This window comes from Manihot esculenta, chromosome 11 (assembly GCF_001659605.2).
Source record: "Manihot esculenta cultivar AM560-2 chromosome 11, M.esculenta_v8, whole genome shotgun sequence".
Classification (NCBI taxonomy): Eukaryota; Viridiplantae; Streptophyta; class Magnoliopsida; order Malpighiales; family Euphorbiaceae; genus Manihot; species Manihot esculenta.
This window is the reverse complement of record NC_035171.2, coordinates 14,510,049-14,519,181: the sequence shown is the minus strand read 5'-3', so window position 1 is coordinate 14,519,181 and position 9,133 is coordinate 14,510,049.

The following is a 9,133-nucleotide window of genomic DNA, read 5'->3' as shown; positions in this document are numbered from 1 at the left end:
TTCTTTTCCTAAAAGAATTGTACAACTCTTTTCCTAAAAGAGTTGTGCTTAGAACCCACTATCACAATCTCACAGATACTCAAATATCTTTATGTGATAGAGTCCTTTATCTGTAACACTTACAGATAGACTGCAGATCTTTTAAATATTATTATCTCATAATAATAAATTATTATTATTAATAATAATAACACTTATTATTATTAATTATATTAATAATTAATATTAATAATAATATTAATAATAATAACATTTTATTATTATTAATTATACTAATGGGCTTTTAGCCCATTAATATAGCACATCAACAACGTTCTTGTGTGTGACCCAATAGGCTCATATTAATTGGCAATAGGCCCAGTCCAACAAGGCCTATAAGTCATAAGTGGCCTCTAGCAAGACATTATGACTACCCAACTAATATGAGGATCAATAGTCCGATAAAGCCTATTAAATAGAACATGTATTAATCCCTTTGTCTCACGATATCTAGTTTGAACATAAGTCATGGTCAATGTCAAACTTATAATGTTCAAACTTATGATTTCTCGATCTCTAAGTAGACTGATAAATTCAAATGATATTGATCACACTATCAATTCATTTGAGCACGGCCATGCATTTCTCAGTCTCACTTATCGAGGGGCCCAGAAGATATCTCTCTCATAAAGAGGGACAAATCCTATCTTGATTGTTCATTTTCCTCTACATAATTTCTATTATGCTCAATCATAACCTTTATGATTGTCCGATTAAAGACAACGTTTGATTATGTCAAAACATAACAGTCCTTATGTTGGAAACTATGACAATCTCAAGTCAAAGGATTAAGACATAACTACTTTGAGATTCACTTATGACAATGACCCATGTAGTGATCTCAATGCGGGTCCATCCAATACTTTGTTCTCTAACAAGTATTTATGATTATTGATTTATATCAACATATACATAATCATCTCATGATTATCAATCAATAATCATACTAGTTATATTTTATTATTATCAACATAATAATAAGTAACCAGGGATGATAATCATTATTATGTAACATGCAAACAAATAATAATGATAAAAACCTCTTTTATTAATAACCAAAATGACATACAAAAAGGTCCAAGATAATGGCCTAGGGCATATACACTAACAGACAGGAGGGGCACGCCTAGAGGTCTAATATCAGCCCTACAGGCTCGTAGGTTGCTCAGGAGGGGATGTCAGGGATATCTAGCACATGTGAGAGAGCTAGACAGTCAGGTTAGGGACCCCAGTTCAGTGCCCGTAGTCAGAGAGTTCCCAGATGTGTTTCCAGATGAGCTTCCAGGACTACCACCTGATAGGGAAATAGAGTTCGAGATAGAGTTAGTGCCTGGTACCAGACCGATCTCTATTCCTCCCTACAGGATGGCACCAGCAGAGCTGAAAGAGTTGAAAGAGCAGCTACAGGAGTTGGTAGATAAGGGTTTCATCCGTCCAAGTACCTCACCCTGGGGTGCTCCAGTGTTGTTTGTCAAGAAAAAGGATGGATCCCTTAGACTTTGTATCGACTACAGGCAGTTGAACAAAGTCACTACCAAGAATAAGTATCCTCTACCCAGGATCGATGATCTATTCGACCAGCTAGCAGGAGCAGGTTGTTTTTCTAAGATAGATCTGAGATCGGGCTATCATCAGCTGAGAATCAGGGAAGAGGATGTACCTAAGACAGCTTTCAGGACCAGATATGGGCATTATGAGTTCTTAGTGATGCCGTTCGGGTTGACTAACGCCCCTGCAGCATTCATGGATCTCATGAACCGAGTTTTCAGAGAGTACCTGGATCACTTTGTTATTGTCTTCATAGATGATATCTTAGTGTATTCCAGGAATGCAGAGGAGCATGCCCATCATCTGAGGATAGTCCTGCAGACCTTGAGAGAGCATGGTTTATATGCCAAGTTCTCCAAGTGTGAGTTCTGGCTAAGGAGCATTTCATTCTTGGGGCATGTAGTGTCAGATCAAGGTATAGCAGTGGACCCCAAGAAGATAGAAGCTGTAGCCAATTGGCCTAGACCCACCACAGTGACAGAGGTCAAGAGTTTCTTGGGTTTGGCAGGCTACTACAGGAGGTTCGTTCAGGACTTCTCTAAGATAGCGGCTCCTATGACCAGATTAACCAGAAAGAACCAGAGATTCACATGGTCTGACCCATGTGAAGAGAGCTTTGAAGAGTTAAAGAGAAGATTAACTTCAGCACCGGTGTTAGCTCTGCCTACTAGTGATGAAGACTTCACAGTGTTCTGTGATGCGTCCCGAGTGGGATTAGGTTGTGTGTTAATGCAGAATGACAGAGTAATAGCTTATGCTTCTAGACAGCTGAAGAAGCACGAGCTGAACTATCCAACACACGATCTTGAGATGGCAGCTGTTATCTTTGCACTCAAGATGTGGAGGCATTACCTCTATGGGGTGAAATGTGAGATCTTTACAGATCATAAGAGCCTACAGCACATCCTGAGTCAGAGGGAGTTAAATTTGAGGCAGAGACGGTGGGTGGAATTGCTTAGTGATTATGATTGCAAGATCCAGTATCATCCGGGAAAGGCAAATGTTGTAGCCGATGCCTTGAGCCGGAAATCATTAGGCAGTTTATCCCACATTACAGCAGAAAGGAGGCCGGTGGTGAAGGACTTCTACAGGTTAGTTGAGTAAGGGCTACAGTTAGAGTTAACTGGTACAGGTGCTTTGATTGCACAGATGAAAGTTACACCCGTGTTTCTGGAGCAGGTGGCTCAGAAACAACATGAGGATCCAGAGTTGATCAAGATTGCCAGGACTGTTCAGTCAGGCAAGAGCGAAGAGTTCAGATTCGACAACCAAGGGATTCTCCGTTACGGGCATAGACTATGTGTACCAGACGACATCAGTTTGAAAGGAGACATTATGAGGGAAGCTCATAATGCGAGATATAGCATTCACCCTGGAGCCACCAAGATGTATCAAGATCTGAAGAGAGTGTATTGGTGGCCAGCAATGAAGAGAGAAGTGGCACAGTTTGTGTCAGCCTGCGAGATATGTCAAAGGGTGAAGCTAGAGCATCAGAAGCCGGCTGGAATGCTTAACCCACTGCCGATTCCAGAATGGAAATGGGAGAATATAGCCATGGATTTTGTAGTGGGGTTACCGGCGACGTCCAGCAGACTAGACTCCATATGGGTGATTGTGGATAGACTGACTAAATCTGCTCACTTCATTCCTGTCAGGAGTGGCTACTCTGTGGACAAGCTAGCGCAGGTATATGTTGAGGAAGTTGTGAGGTTACATGGGACTCCTGTTTCTATAGTGTCTGACAGAGGACCCCAGTTTACCTCCAGGTTTTGGCGAAGTCTGCAAGAGGCTATGGGCACAAGATTAGACTTCAGCACTGCTTTCCATCCACAGACTGACGGACAGTCAGAGAGGACCATCCAGACCATAGAAGATATGCTTCGAATGTGTGTGCTAGATTTTGGCGGATCTTGGAGGCAGCATCTACCCTTAGTGGAGTTTGCCTACAACAATAGCCATCATGCTAGCATAGGGATGGCCCCATATGAAGCTCTGTATGGGAGGAAGTGCAGGTCACCAGTTTGTTGGGAAGAGGTTGGAGAACGGTCCCTAGCAGGGCCTGAGATAGTAGAGATCACGAACAGGGTGGTGCCCATCATTAGAGAGAGGCTCAAGACTGCTGTTAGTCGGCAGAAGAGCTATGCAGATGTTCGCAGAAAGCACATAGAGTTTGAGGAGGGGGATCTGATCTTGTTGAAGGTGTCTCCAATGAAAGGGGTGGTTCGTTTTGGGAGGAAAGGTAAGCTGGCTCCGCGGTACATTGGACCTTTTGAGATTTTGCAGAAGGTCGGCAATGTGTCGTATAAGCTTGATTTGCCTATGTCTATGGAAAGGATCCATCCAGTCTTCCATGTTTCGATGCTAAGGAAGTTTGTGTCAGATCCGAGTAAGGTTCTCAGCGAACCAGATGTGGAGATCCTAGGTGATCTCACGTATGTAGAACAACCAGTGCGGATCATTGACACTCAGATCAGAAAGCTAAGGAACAAGGAGATCCCGATGGTGAAAGTCCTCTGGAACCACCATAACATCGAAGAGTGCACCTGGGAGACACGGGAGTCTATGCTCCAACAGTACCCCCATCTCTTTTGAGGTTAGTGTTAGCTTCTTTTGTTCTTTATGTGCTTTATGTTATGTTTTTACTCTGTTTTGAGTTAGAGAGGAACATTCGGGGACGAATGTTCTTAAGGGGGGGAGAATGTAATACCCGGCTAGACCCCGGTATCGGAATTCCTACGTTCCGGCGGATTTTCCGTTGGAAGTCGGGATTCGAGGATGTCGGAGCTTGCCCTACGGGTATAAGAAAGGTTTTTAAGATGTTTTTAAGTGTTTTTATCATGTTTGCATGTTTTGAGTTAAGAAATTGAGTTTTGAAATGAAAAGGCCAAGGGGACAAAAGCCAGGTTCGGCCGCCGAAGGTGAAGTTCGGCCGCCGAAAGTTGCATGGTTTCGCATGCACGTTAGGCCGCCGAAGGAAGAGTCGGTTGGCCACTACAAAAGCCCCTTTGCCCGAGACTTGAGTGTTAAACACTCTGTTTTTGGGTCAAAGGTAGGTTCAAGCTCTCCTTGGTGTGATTTCTCATGTTTTCCTCAAATCTTGCATGTTTTAACTTGATTTGAGCTTTGTTTTAGAGATTTGAGCAAAAGGAAGCAAAGTTGAGCACTTGGAGAGTTTGAGTGAGTTTTCTTCTATCTCCAAGCTTGGATCATCAATCCTCTAGTTCTTTAAGAGGTAAGCATGGATCCTCACCTCCCCTTATGTTTAAAGCAAGTTTTAGAAGTTTTGGAGAGGTTTATGGCATGTTTTGGGGTATAAGCATGAGTTTGAGCATATGTTGCTTATATGCGTTTTGTTGTTGTTTTTGGGGCTTGAACTAGTTTTTAGGCCTCTATATGCATGAGTTATGTTATATGTTAGTTGAGAAGTGTTGGTATGCATGTTCTGGGTGTTTGATAGGAGTTTGGAGGCTGAGAGCATGAGTTGTGCTCGGATTCTGCCTTTCTGGAGAATCCAGGTTCGGCCGCCGAAGCAAGGTTCGGCCGCCGAACCCCTTGTGGAGGCAGTTTCGGCTGCCAAACCTTGCCCCCGAAAGCTAGGCTTTTGGGTGAGAAAGGGGCTTTCGGCCGCCGAAAGAGGGAGTTCGGCCGCCGAAAGTGCATGAGTTTTGTCTCTGGATGAGACTTTCGGCCGCCGAAGGTGCCGCCGAACATGCATGAGTTTCGTCTCTGGAGGGAGGTTTCGGCCGCCGAACCAGCCGCCGAAAGTGCCCAGTCCAGCCTTCTTTTGCCCATTTTTCCATGCATGCCTATGATGTTTTAGAGGGGCTTTGGGGAGATAGTAGGAGTTATGTTTAAGTAAGTTTGGTCCTCATTTGAGTCCACCTGTGTAGGTACGGACCCGAGAGACCAAGGAGGCCCACAGAGTTAGAGTTACAGAGACTGCTCAGCAGTTGACAGAGGTGAGTGGAACAGAACTTTAGTTTAAAAGTTAAGAACTGTTTTAGCATGATTCATGCATCATTAATGCCATGTTTATGTAGGATGCTTTGCATTAGTTATGCACCAAGTTGATGCATTGCATTATTACTTGTATATGTGGATTGGACCGAGGCGATCTCAATAGCCCATAAGTCTGTCATTATTGTATGTCCTGTGTGAGCTCCTTTGGGGCCGGGCATTTACCTTGGATGAGTCCTGTGAGAGCCCTTATAGGGTCGGGCACCATGAGTAGTTAGTGAAAGACCTGTGTGAGCTCCTTTGGGGGCCGGGCGCTGACAGAGGGAGTTTTGGGATCATGTCCAATCCGAGATGTGAAATGTTTGTGCAGTGATGCATCATATGATAGCATGTTTTAAATGTGACTTGTTTATATATTCCGCTCACTGGGCTTTAGCAGCTCATCCCTCTCCCTAACCCCATTTTTCAGGGCCTCAGAGAAGAGAAAGAGAAAGAGATAGCAAGGGTAAAAGGCATATGGAATAGTATAGTGAATAGTGGACATGATAATGATGTACAGTACAGAGTTTATGTAATGTATAGAAATGATGTAATAGTAAGTTATAGAGTGAGTTATAGAATTGTGCTTGGCCCTAGTGCTTGTTATCCCTTTGCACATGATCCTTTTATGTTATATATGATTGAGATAATGTTGTGATGATGATGAGCTAAGCTTGGTGCATGGTAGTCTTTCTATTCTGTAGTCACTGTATGGTACCATAGCAGGTATCACTCTTCGAGTGCATACAGACAGAGCATGCATAGTCCAGGCTTAGTGGAAGTTATACAGAAAGAAAAGATAGTCAAGCAAAGAGAAAAAAAAAAAAGAAGAGTAAGTAACAGTTTTAAGCTTAAGTATGATCATGTATGGGATTTATCAGGTACACAGAGTTGACAGTAGGCTTACTACGGGTCCCGGCGGCCTTAAGCCGATCTGGATCCTAGTGCCGGTGATGGTCCGGTAAGCGGGCTGTTACAATAATTAACTAAACGCTAATCTATATAGGAACACCAACCAAGAGAGTGAGGAGGACAGGATAAGCATGAATGAGGCAGAAACATGGGAGACAACATGCAGTCTGGGGGTTATGCAGTTTTCTTTCCTTTTTAACTTAAATCCTTAAAATCATTTTAAGAAAACGTTGTTTTACCCTTCTAGAGAGATTTTAACTTCGAGATTCTGGATTCCAACGGGGTTTCCGTCGGAAGTTTGGAATTTCGATGCCGGAATTTAGCCGGGTATTACATCCTCTCCCACCAATGTCTGTTCAATGCTTCAGGCCCCCGGTCCTACCTCCTTTCCTTCCTATCTGGCCACTTATCATCCACAGTCTTTCCTCTGTCTCCTGCTTCCTTGACAAATATGCTAGTGGTCAAGGCATCGTCTTGCTTTATATGTTTTTCTGCTCTCTTCATTAGCTCTGCCAAGGTGGTGGGTGGCTTTCTGCACAGCGATCCAAAAAACTCTAGGGAGGTAGTACCCTTCTATATGGCTTCTACTGCTCTGGCTTCGTTGAGCTCGGGAATTTGTAGAGCCTCCAAGTTGATCCTAGCCACATATTCCCTCAGAGATTTGTTCCTCCTTTGCTGAACTGTTTTTAGGTAGCTCATTTTCCTTTCGACTGGGAACCCGACAGTGAACCTGCTGATAAACACGCTGGCCAGGTCTATAAAGCTTTTAATGCTCCCTGCCTCTAGGCTGTTGAATCATGCTCAGGCTGGCCCAGTAAGGGTGGTGTGAAAAACTTTACACATCAAAGCATCTGAGTGGGTCTGCAGCTCCATGAACATCTTATAGTTCAAGACGTGCTCCTGGGGGTTCCCCGTGCCATCATACGCAGCCATTGTCGTCACCATGAATTTTTTAGGAATGGTTTCCTGCTGTACCCATCTCATGAATGGGGATGAGGTTGGTAGCAGGGGATTGCTGTTGTCTCATGCTCCCAGCTTTCCTAGCAGTTGCTCCTTCAGCCTCTCCAGCTTCTGATCTATATCTACCTCTTCTCTCCTTGGCCTTTTTTCCAGGCGGTAGTTTCTCTCCAACTCTTCACTTTCTGACCTTTTTGCTGGCTCAGAAGAATAGCTTTCAGCCCTATCATTCTCAATAAGCTCCCTTACTACTCGGCCTCTCACTTTAGCCATAGGCTCGTTCCTTCTGTTAGCTTCTCCGTCTCTATCGACGGTCCTCCTGCTGCTTTGCTGAGGGGCTTGGTGGTTTAGTGTAGGTTGGAGCTCATTAATGTTGAACCCTTCGGTTACTGGTGGTATGCTCAACGGAGTACTGAGTCCCCTTTGTTGCAACATCTGCCCTAGCCAATGAGCAATGTTTTGGAGTTGGAGATCATGTTTTGTAGCTCATAGTCAGATAGGGTGGTTCGAGGCATGGTCCCTATTGAGCTTGGCGAAGGGTTAAACAACACAAGTAGTTGATTCAATGGGGCGATAGGGCTGAAAAATGAGAACTGTGGTCCTTCCTGAGTAGAGCTCAAATCGTTTGGGGTGTTTGTGGTATGGTTTTCGCCGTGATTGCACATGCAGATCTCAGTGGGTATGGTGAGGATGAGAACTCCAGTGATGAAAAGATCTCTTTCGTTTTCGACATACGACACCAATTAATGTCTTGAGATCCAATAGAGGGTAGACTCAAGGTATGTATTTGTGAACTTAGTCTGATTGGCTCATATCTTTCTTTTATTTTTTTATCCTTTTCCCTTTTGTCCTCTAGTGACGTAAAACCGTCATCCTTCACTGGTACACCCTGTCATTATTACGCGGAGCTTTTTGTCCTTAGTGACACATAATCGCCATCCTGCACTAGTACACCCTGTCATTATTATGTGGAGCCACACGTACGGATTTACCGTGCCTTTTCCCATTGTTATGCGGCCATTTAATTCTCTCCAGCATCATGTAGATACGATCCCGAATGTATAAGGGTTTGTTGCCCTACTAACCCATCAAGTGAGTTGAGCTGAATCTCTTTATGATGGGCCTGAATCCTATTCTATTCGGTCTATTTGCACAAGGTCAGGACCACACGCTAATGGATGGTTTCGTGTAACGGACTTTGATGAGATTACGGTCCGACCTTCCTATATGAATTTAGCTCTGATTTGAGGTTCCGAAACTCAAATAGTTATCAATAATTATACATTTTTTATTTAGAAAATAAAAGTAAAAATAATATTATTGGTACCAGAATTCTCTTCAGAACTTAGAATTTTTAATTTCAAATCTCAGCCAAAATCAATCGTAAAAAAAGAAAAATATAATATGTTTTCCGTCGTAGAGTACGTTTATTTATTATAAATTCTTCCTTTTCACAAATTCTTAATATGCTTTATCAGAGAGTATATGCTTCTTTAATAGTATTTTTAGCAACTAATATTGGAGGATTTATAATTTAATTAAATAAAAGTAAACTTATATTTTGCGATTTCTTAATCAATTAATGCAAGATTATCACAATTATAGTATATGGTAAATTTTTATTTGCAAAAGATTTTATTAATATCAAAATTGATTTTCTTGTGAGGTAACAATATGAAAA